Source organism: Ovis canadensis, chromosome 1 (assembly GCF_042477335.2).
Source record: "Ovis canadensis isolate MfBH-ARS-UI-01 breed Bighorn chromosome 1, ARS-UI_OviCan_v2, whole genome shotgun sequence".
Classification (NCBI taxonomy): domain Eukaryota; kingdom Metazoa; phylum Chordata; class Mammalia; order Artiodactyla; family Bovidae; genus Ovis; species Ovis canadensis.
Genome location: NC_091245.1, coordinates 67,151,703 through 67,161,189, shown reverse-complemented (window position 1 = coordinate 67,161,189; position 9,487 = coordinate 67,151,703). Strand labels below are relative to the sequence as shown.

Below are 9,487 nucleotides of genomic sequence, written 5' to 3'. Positions count from 1 at the left end.
TGTGTGAGTTGCATTACTGATTTAAAACATAATCAATATATGAATATATTATCTTCTATCTCTGGAAATACGAAAGAAATTGGTATCCATGAGCAAAATAGGAAAGGACCTGCATATTTGAGACAAAAAATAACATGACATATTCTCCTGTGGGTTTTATATTTTGTATGATTTATCAGCTATTCAAACATAAATAGAATTATTAACATTAAATAAGAAATAATAATATATGGGATGGAATAGTTCTTATGACAAGATGCAAGTGTTGAATACTGTGAGAAATAAAAAGTCAACTCCACAGGAGGAATCTACTTATTAGAGCAGGAAGCACAAAGCACCAGATGTGTATCATACTGTTGTTGTCATTAAGGTTTTGAACTTCTAGTCCCTAAGTTATTTTTAGGTATAAAATCTGCCGGAGTGTTATGACCTCCTAATTCCTGCTACACCTTATGAAGACAGTGTGTTCAAAGAAGAGGTTTTCTTCAATTTCAACACAACATTTAAGAATCTTTCTCAGCTGTCTAATGCTAGACCTTGTGCTTAAAATGAACTGGGCGTGGTGTCCCTTCTCTGTGCCCCCATTGTACCATGTTTCGCTCAGAGCACAGGATTTTTATATAATTTTGACATTGAAATGACCTGTTTACATTTTATCTCCTCTACCACCTCATGATCCTGTCTACTAGATGATCGTCACTGTATACTTCGCTCCCACCACAAAGACCACCACTGAAGCTTCAGGTGTTCAAACGATACACATGAATAAATACATAAGCTTCCACCCATCAGGGGCCCAAATTACCACTTCCTTACTACATTAATTGCTGCTTAGGGTTCTCAAAATAAAGGGCACAATTTTAGGAACTGGTACTGAAAGAATTCAGGCAGAAAGTACACACACACCCATTTGAACCTGCCACTTCTCTCTGGGAGAGACTGAACAACCCATGTGCTCTGAGTTCCTCCAGTTTCTCTCCCAGGAGACTTGCCCAGCAATGAAGCCACCACATTTGGCTCACAGAACAATAATATTGTTTAAAATAGAAAAAAAAAAAAGGAGCCAGTAATTGGCAAAATTCATGTTGTCACCATAACTGTTACCAGTTCAAGGAATGTCTATTGAAATAAAACTGTGCTTTCTATGTGAGGAGGATCCATTTCTCACTGAACAGGCCACCCATATGCTGACAAACTGCAGAGTCTATAGGATGACTCTGCTTTCTTAAGGGTTCAGGGTTAATGCTCAATTGCCACTTCTCTGACCAAAGTCTCTGGAATAAGTCCTTCAGCTGGTCCAGTCCCCAAAGACCCTCTGGTGTCATCAGAGGAATATCCTGAACACCGGAAGTCTGGATGGTCTGGTAAAGGGGGTGAGGGGGCAGTGAGAAGTTCTGTTTCCCCATCAAATCTTCCCGACACACGTGACAAGTAATGCAAACAAGAAACAGGCACACGCATTTGTGCAATGAAGTGATCGTGGCTTAGAGAAAGGAAGGGGTCAGGAGTGAGGGAAAGGACTGTTAAAGCAGAGAGAAAGGAACCTGCACTGCTCTGATGTTCAGTCCCAAGTGGTCGTCTGTTGGAATAAAGTATATACATCTTAAGACAAGGCTCCAGGCCTCTTCCGGACTTTAGAATTAATAAATATTTGTTAAATTACTGATGGAATCAAACTTCTACACAAGTACTTGTTGAACAATTCTGGAGGAAGACAGCAAGACAAACATTTTTTCACATAGTACAGGAAGAGTGAGCTTCTCTGGACATTACTACATCCCTTTCCACTTCTCCTTAGACTTGTGTATGGTGTGCTCACGAGGGTCCTTCTCTGTTGACTGGTATTACACAGTCCTCACAGAATGTATTTATTAAGGAAATTCTTTAGTGTTGCAGATAGAGTGTCAGAACTTATTAGAAATGCAAATAGAAAATCCAACTCTTTGAGACCCTATGGACTGTAACCTGCCACACTCCTCTGTCCATGGGATTCTCCAGGCAAGAGCACTGGACACTACTTAGTGACTGAATAACAACAACAACAACAACAGTGCTTTTATTTTGCTCCCAAGAAAACAAGGTCTGCAAAGGCACATATATGCCCTTAGGACTTGTTCAGTTCAGTCACTCAGTTGTGTCTGACTCTGCACGCCAGGACTCTCTGTCCATCAGCAACTCCCAGAGTTCTCTCAGACTCATGTCCATCGAGTCAGTGATGCCATCCAGCCATCTCATCCTCTGTCATCCTCTTTTCCTCCTGCCCCAATCCCTCCCAGCATCAGAGTCTTTTTCAATGAGTCAACTCTTCACGTGAGGTGGCCAAAGTACTGGAGTTTCAGCTTTAGCATCATTCCTTCCAAAGAACACCCATGGCTCATCTCCTTTAGAATGGAGCGGTTGGATTTCCTTGCAGTCCAAGGGACTCTCAAGAGTCTTCTCCAACACCACAGTTCAAAAGCATCAATTCTTTGGTGCTCAGCTTTCTTCACAGTCCAGCTCTCACATCCATACATGACCCCTGGAAAAACCATAGCCTTGACTAGACGGACCTTTGTTGGCAATGTAATGTCTCTGCTTTTCAATATGCTATCTAGGTTGGTCATAACTTTTCTTCCAAGGAGTAAGCATCTTTTAATTTCATGGCTGTAGTCACCATCTGCAGTAATTTTGGAGCCCCCAAAAATAAAGTCTGACACTGTTTCCCCTGTTTCACCATCTATTTCCCATGAAGCAATGGGACCAGATGCCATGATCTTAGTTTTCTGAATATATGTGTTACATATATGTATTATATATATATAATACATAATATATGTATTACATATAAATACAACTGTAATATGTAATACAATTACATTGTACAATACAAATACAATTACATTATAATACAATTGTGATATGACTATTGGCTCCAATATTCTTAGAAAGTAGTGGAAATGAGTGAGAAGGTAACCATTCCTGGTAAAGTACATGTGGATCCTAAAAATTCAGAACAATGGACAACACAGAATGAGACTAACAGTGGATGAAAGCACAGACACTTAGCAGCAGTAGCAGCAAATATGTGACAATGGATTCCAATACCCATCACCTAGCAGAAAATTTTCTTTTGAAATAAATGATTTCTCTTTTTCAAAGGAAAAGTACTTTCCAGTTGTGTGTGTTCTTCTACGATTCTACTATGATTATAAAGGAATTCAAAATCATTGAAAAATATTCACTATTGACACAAAAGTATAAAAATAATAAACTACAATTCTAACAATGAGCTAGAAATGCTGGTTATAATGGAATACATAATTTTCAAGATTCTCAGGTGTTTATTATTGATGTATAAATGTTTTCATAAAAGAACAGTTTTGTACCTATTATGAATTGAGTTATTCACAATCAACATGCCAAAATTTCTCTACAGAGAGTAACCTTGGCCATCTGAAAAGAGGTATGAAATGTAGGGAAAAATTCCATTCCTTCATATTACTGGTGAATTAAAACTCTTAAAGAAATTCCTCTTCAGAACAGTTTAAAAAGAGGACATTTTTATGTCATTGAATAAGCAGGCCTAGTACATGCATGGGGTTCCCTCATGGCTCAAACAGTAAAGAATCTGCCTCCAATGACAGAGACCTGGGTTCAACCCCTGGGTCAGGAAGATCCCCTGGAGAAGGGCATGGCAACCCACTCCAGTATTCTTGCCTGGAGAATCCCAAGGACTGAGGAGCCTGGTGGGCCATAGTCCATGGAGTTGCAAGGAGTCGGACACAACTAAGCAAGTAACACTAGAACATATATATAGGTAGACTGTAATCAGGTGGTAAAGAACCTGCCCTCAACACAGGAGACCTGGATTCGATCTCTGGGTCAGGATGGTCCTCTGGAGAAATGAATGGACACCCATTCCAGTATTTTTGCCTGGAGAATTCCATGGACAGAGGAGCCTGGCGGGCTACAATCCCATGGGGTCACAATGAGTCAGACATGACTGACTAACACAAACACACACGACTAGAAAGGATAAAATGGTTTCATTTATATATCAAAGCGGGGGGAGGGAAAGATGGCGGAGGAATAGGACGGGAAGATCACTTTCTCCCTCACAAATTCCTCAAAAGAACATTTCAACGTTGAGCAAACTCCACAAAACAACTTCTGTAGGCTGGCAGAGGACATCAGGCAACCAGAAAAGCAGACCATTGTCTTCAAAAACAGCATCCCCCCTCCCCACAGCGCAACTGAACTAGTGAGCCTAAAAAACCAGCAAACAGAAGAAGTTAAACAGAGGGAACCACCTTGGAAGTGAGCCCACACGGCCCATAACATCAGAGAAGAGCCAGATATATTTTTAATATTTTTAAAATGATTCCTTTTTTTCTTTTTTTGCTTTTTGCTTTTTTTTTCTTTTTTCCTAGCTTTTTTTAAATTAAGTCTTCTATTTCTCCTCTAATTTTTATTTCTATAACCTAGTATTACTATTTTTTTTTAAAAAAAGACTTTTTTTTTTTTTTTAAGGCAAACACCATATATACTCTTTGGATGGTTGTTGGTGTTTTGTTTTGTTTTGTTTTGTTTTTGTTTGTTTTTTAATAATTCTTTTTTTTTTCTTTCTTCCTTTTTCCTTCTGCTTTTCTTTAATATTGTATCTGAAAATCCAACCTCTACTCCAGATTTTTAATCTTTGCTCTTAGGTTTTTGTTGTCAATTTTGTACATTTAAAAACCCAAACTTCACTACCCAAGTTTACCTGAGAGCGAGATTACTGGCTTGACCACTCTCTCCTCCTCTGGACTCTCCTTTTTCTCCACCAGGCGGCCTCTGTCTCTTTTCTCCCCCATCTCTTCTCTATCCAACTCTGTGAATCTCTGTGTGTTCCAGACGGTAGAGAACACCTAAAGAACTGGTTACTGGCAGGATTTGTCTCTCTCCTACTCATTCCTCTCTCTTATCCTCCTGGTCACCTCTGTCTACTTCCTCCCTCTCCTCTTCCCCGTATAACTCTGTAAATACCTCTGAGCGGTCCAGACTATAGAGCGCACATAAGGAAGTGACTACTGGCTAGCTTGCTCTCTCCTCTCTTGATCTCACCGCATCTCATTCCAGTTACCTCTAACTACCCCCTCCATCTTCTCTTCTCCTTGTAACTCAGTGAACCTCTCTGAGTGTCCCTCAATGTGGAGAAACTTTTCATCTTTAACCTAGATGTTTTATCATCGGTGCTGTATAGATGGAGAAGTCTAGAGGCTACTGTAAAAATAAAACTGAAAACCAGAAGCAGGAAGCTTAAATCCAAAGCCTGAAAACATTAGAGAACTCTTGAATTCAGGGAACATTAAGCAATAGGAGCTCATCAAATGCCTTCATACCTACACCGAAACCAAGCTCCACCCAAGGGCCAACAAGTTCCAAAACAAGACATACCACGCAAATTCTCCAGCAACACAGGAACACTCCCCTGAGCCTCAATATACAGGCAGCTCAAAATTATCCCAAAACCTTTGATGTCTCATAACCCATTACGGGTCACTCCACTGCACTGCAGAGAGAAGAAACCCAGCTCCACCCACCAAAACTCCAACACAAGCCTCCCTAACCAGGAAACCTTGACAAGCCACTGATAGAACCCCACCCACAGTGAGGAAGCTCCATAATAAAGAGAACTCCACAAATTACCAGAATATAAAAAGGCCACCCCAAACGCAGCAATATAACCAAGATGAAGAGACAGAGGAATACTCAGCAGGTAAAGGAACAGGAGAGTTGCCCACCAAACCAAACAAAAGAGGAAGAAGTAGGGAATCTACCGGAGAAGGAATTCCGAATATTGATAGTGAAAATGATCCAAAATCTTGAAATCAAAATGGAAACACAGATAAATAGCCTAGAGACAAGGATTGAGAAGATGCAAGAAAGGTTTAACAAGGACCTAGAAGAAATAAAAAAGAGTAAATAAATGAGATCAGAAACACTCTGGAGGCAACAAATAGTAGAATAACGGAGGCAGAAGATAGGATTAGTGAAATAGAAGATAGAATGGTAGAAATAAATGAATCAGAGAGGAAACAAGAAAAACGAATTAAAAGAAACGAGGACAATCTCAGAGACCTCCAGGACAATATGAAACGCTCCAACATTCGAATTATAGGAGTCCCAGAAGAAGAAGACAGAAAGAAAGATCATGAGAAATTCCTTGAGGAGATAATAGTTGAAAACTTCCCTAAAATGGGGAAGGAAATAATCACCCAAGTCCAAGAAACACAGAGAGTCCCAAATAGGATAAACCCAAGGCGAAACACCCCAAGACACATATTAATCAAATTAACAAAGATCAAACACAAAGAACAAATATTAAAAGCAGCAAGGGAAAAACAACAAATAACACACAAGGGGATTCCCATAAGGATAACAGCTGATCTTTCAATAGAAACTCTTCAGGCCAGGAGGGAATGGCAAGACATACTTAAAGTGATGAAAGACAATAACCTACAGCCCAGATTACTGTACCCAGCAAGGATCTCATTCAAATACGAAGGAGAAATCAAAAGCTTTACAGACAAGCAAAAGCTGAGAGAATTCAGCACCACCAAACCAGCTCTCCAACAAATTCTAAAGGATATCCTCTAGACAGGAAACACGAAAAGGGTGTATAAACCCGAACCCAAAACAATAAAGTAAATGGTAACGGGATCATACTTATCAATAATTACCTTAAACGTAAATGGATTGAACGCCCCAACCAAAAGACAAAGACTGGCCGAATGGATACAAAAACAAGACCCCTCTATATGCTGCTTACAAGAGACCCACCTCAAAACAAGGGACGCATACAGACTGAAAGTGAAGGGCTGGAAAAAGATATACCACGCAAATAGAGACCAAAAGAAAGCAGGAGTGGCAATACTCATATCCGATAAAATAGACTTTAAAACAAAGGCTGTGAAAAGAGACAAAGAAGGCCACTACATAATGATCAAAGGATCAATCCAAGAAGAAGATATAACAATTATAAATATATATGCACCCAATATAGGAGCACCGCAATATGTAAGACAAATGCTAACAAGTATGAAAGGGGAAATCAACAATAACACAATAATAGTGGGAGACTTTAACACCCCACTCACACCTATGGACAGATCAACCAAACAGAAAATTAACAAAGAAACGCAAACTTTAAATGATACATTAGATCAGTTAGACCTAATTGATATCTATAGGACATTTCACCCCAAAACAATGAATTTCACCTTTTTTTCAAGTGCTCATGGAACCTTCTCCAGGATAGATCACATCCTGGGCCATAAATCTAAACTTGATAAATTCAAAAAAATCGAAATCATTCCAAGCATCTTTTCTGACCATAATGCATTAAGATTAGATCTCAATTACAGGAGAAAAACTATTAAAAATTCCAACATAAGGAGGATGAACAACACACTTCTGAATAACCAACAAATCACAGAAGAAATCAAAAAAGAAATCAAAATATGCATAGAAACGAATGAAAATGAAAACACAACAACCCAAAACCTGTGGGACACTATAAAAGCAGTGCTAAGAGGAAAGTTCATAGCAATACAGGCATACCTCAAGAAACAAGAAAAAAGTCAAATAACTAACCTAACTCTACAACTAAAGCAACTAGAAAAGGAAGAGTTGGAGAACCCCAGAGTTAGTAGAAGGAAAGAAATCTTAAAAATTAGGGCAGAAATAAATGCAAAAGAAACAAAAGAGACCATAGCAAAAACCAACAAAGCCAAAAGCTGGTTCTTTGAAAGGATAAATAAAATTGACAAACCATTAGCCAGACTCATCAAGAAGCAAAGAGAGAAAAATCAAATCAATAAAATTAGAAATGAAAACGTAGTGATGCTTTCTAAGGCCCACTTGACTTCACATTCCAAGATGTCTGGCTCTGTGTTAGTGATCATATCATCATGATTATCTGGGTCATGAAGATCTTTTTTGTATAGGTCTTCCATGTATTCTTGCCACCTCTTCTTAATATCTTCTGCTTCTGTTAGGTCCATACCACTTCTGTCCTTTATCAAGCCCATCTTTGCATGAAATGTTCCCTTGGTGTCTCTAATTTTCTTGAAGATATCTCTAGTCTTTCCCATTCTGTTGTTTTCCTCTATTTCTTTGCATTGATGGCTGAAGAAGGCTTTCTTTTCTCTTCTTGCTCTTCTTTGGAACTCTGCATTCAGATGCTTAATGTGGTCCACTGGAAAAGGGAATGGCAAGCCACTTCAGTATTTTTGCCTTGAGAACCCCATGAACAGTATGAAAAGGCAAAATGATAGGATACCAAAAGAGGAACTCCCCAGGTCACTAGGTGCCCAATATGCTACTGGAGATCAGTGGAGAAGTAACTCCAGAAGGAAGGAAGGGATGGAGCCAAAACAAAACAATACATAGTTGTGCATGTGACTGGTGATAGAAGCAAGATCCAATGCTGTAAAGAGCAATATTGCATAGGAACCTGGAATGTCAGGTCCATGAATCAAGGCAAATTGGAAGTGCTCAAACAAGAGATGACAAGAGTGAACATCAACATTCTAGGAATCAATGAACTAAAATGGACTGGAATGGGTGAATTTAACTCAGATGACCATTATATCTACGACTGCGGGCAGGAATCCTTCAGAAGAAATGGAGTAGCCAACATGGTCAACAAAAGAGTCTGAAATGCAGTACTTGGATGCAATCTCAGACATGACAGAATGATCTCTGTTCGTCTCCAAGGCAAACCATTCAGTATCACAGTTATCCAAGTCTATGCCCCAACCAGTAATGTGGAAGAAGCTGAAGCTGAATGGTTTTATGAAGACCTACAAGACCTTTTAGAACTAACACCCAAAAAAGATGTCCTTTTCATTCTAGGGGACTGGAATGCAAAAGTAGGAAGTCAAGAAACACCTGGAGTAACAGGCAAATTTGGCCTTGGAATGCAGAATGAAGCAGGGCAAAGACTAATAGAGTTTTGCCAAGAAAATGCACTGGTCATAGCAAACACCCTCTTCCAACAACACAAGAGAAGTCTCTACACATGGACATCACCAGATGGTCAACACCGAAATCAAACTGATTATATTCTTTGCAGCCAAAGATGGAGAAGCTGTATACAGTCAACAAAAACAAGACCAGGAGCTGACTGTGGCTCAGATCATGAACTCCTTATTACCAAATTCAGACTCAAATTGAAGAAAGTAGGGAAAACTGCTAGACCATTCAGGTATGACCTAAATCAAATCTCTTATGATTATACAGTGGAAGTGAGAAATAGATTTAAGGGACTAGATCTGATAGATAGAGTGCCTGATGAACTATGGAATGAGGTTCGTGACATTGTACAGGAGACAGGGATCAAGACCATCGCCATGGAAAAGAAATGCAAAAAAGCAAAATGGCTGTCTGGGGAGGCCTTACAAATAGCTGTGAAAAGGAGAGAGGCAAAAAGCAAAGGAGAAAAGGAAAGATATAAGCATCTAAA

The 9,487-nt window shown here is 39.3% G+C and overlaps 1 protein-coding gene across 1 annotated transcript in view; it reads left to right on the top strand.

Annotated features, from left to right (window-relative positions):
• LOC138443852 (guanylate-binding protein 1-like) overlaps positions 1 to 9,487 on the top strand; it is a 166,628-nt gene that overhangs the window by 79,148 nt on the left and 77,993 nt on the right. The window lies entirely within an intron of this gene.